Genomic DNA, 658 nt, shown 5'->3' with positions numbered 1-658 from the left:
TTTGACCGTTGACTAGGGCTATAGTCTCCGTAGCCTCTCCAGAGTAAAGTACGTTGTACTGATTCTGGAGGCAATCATCCTGAGGAGTATATTCCCAGTACGTATTCCCTCCTTCTGAATCCATACAGCCATCTTTATTATACGGGCATGTGTAACCTCCCCTCAAAGATACCAATCCGTCGTCCTTCTTCACAGTTGTTTCATAATCGTACAGAGTAAAGTTTCACCTGGCGCCCAACGTGGGGCCCGAACCCACGACCCTGAGATTAAGAGTCTCATGCTCGCCCGGCTAGCTCAGTCGGTAGAGCATGAGACTCTTAATCTCAGGGTCGTGGGTTCGGGCCCCACGTTGGGCGCCAGGTGAAACTTTACTTTTTCCCCAGGAACGGGTTCAGCCCAGAAGGGGCTGCCCAGCAACACCCAGTCCCTGGTCTAAAGCCACGGGGACTAACGGGTTTGGACGCTCAAGGCCTCTTTTGTTCCTGGGTCTCAGGGCGTTTGTTAGGCTGGGGGAGTTTTCGGATGGGTGGATTCCTAAAAGATAAATACCTTGGTTTCAAATTAGATGTATTCGGCGAATTCTCGATGAAAAGCACACGGGATGGTAACGGGACAATCGTCTTACTCGGTCGGGTCGTCTTGGTCGCCACGCACTGGG

The 658-nt window shown here is 51.8% G+C and overlaps 1 non-coding gene across 1 annotated transcript; it reads left to right on the top strand.

Moving 5' to 3' along the window:
• Positions 1–283: 283 nt before the first annotated feature.
• On the top strand, positions 284–356 carry Trnak-cuu (transfer RNA lysine (anticodon CUU)). The gene has a single exon. It is a non-coding gene; the product is annotated as a tRNA-Lys (tRNA).
• The last annotated feature ends 302 nt before the right edge of the window (positions 357–658 follow it).

The sequence above is a fragment of the Uranotaenia lowii genome, chromosome 2 (genome assembly GCF_029784155.1).
Source record: "Uranotaenia lowii strain MFRU-FL chromosome 2, ASM2978415v1, whole genome shotgun sequence".
Classification (NCBI taxonomy): domain Eukaryota; kingdom Metazoa; phylum Arthropoda; class Insecta; order Diptera; family Culicidae; genus Uranotaenia; species Uranotaenia lowii.
Note: the sequence above shows the minus strand (reverse complement) of the source record. Positions and strands in the feature narration are given on the sequence as shown.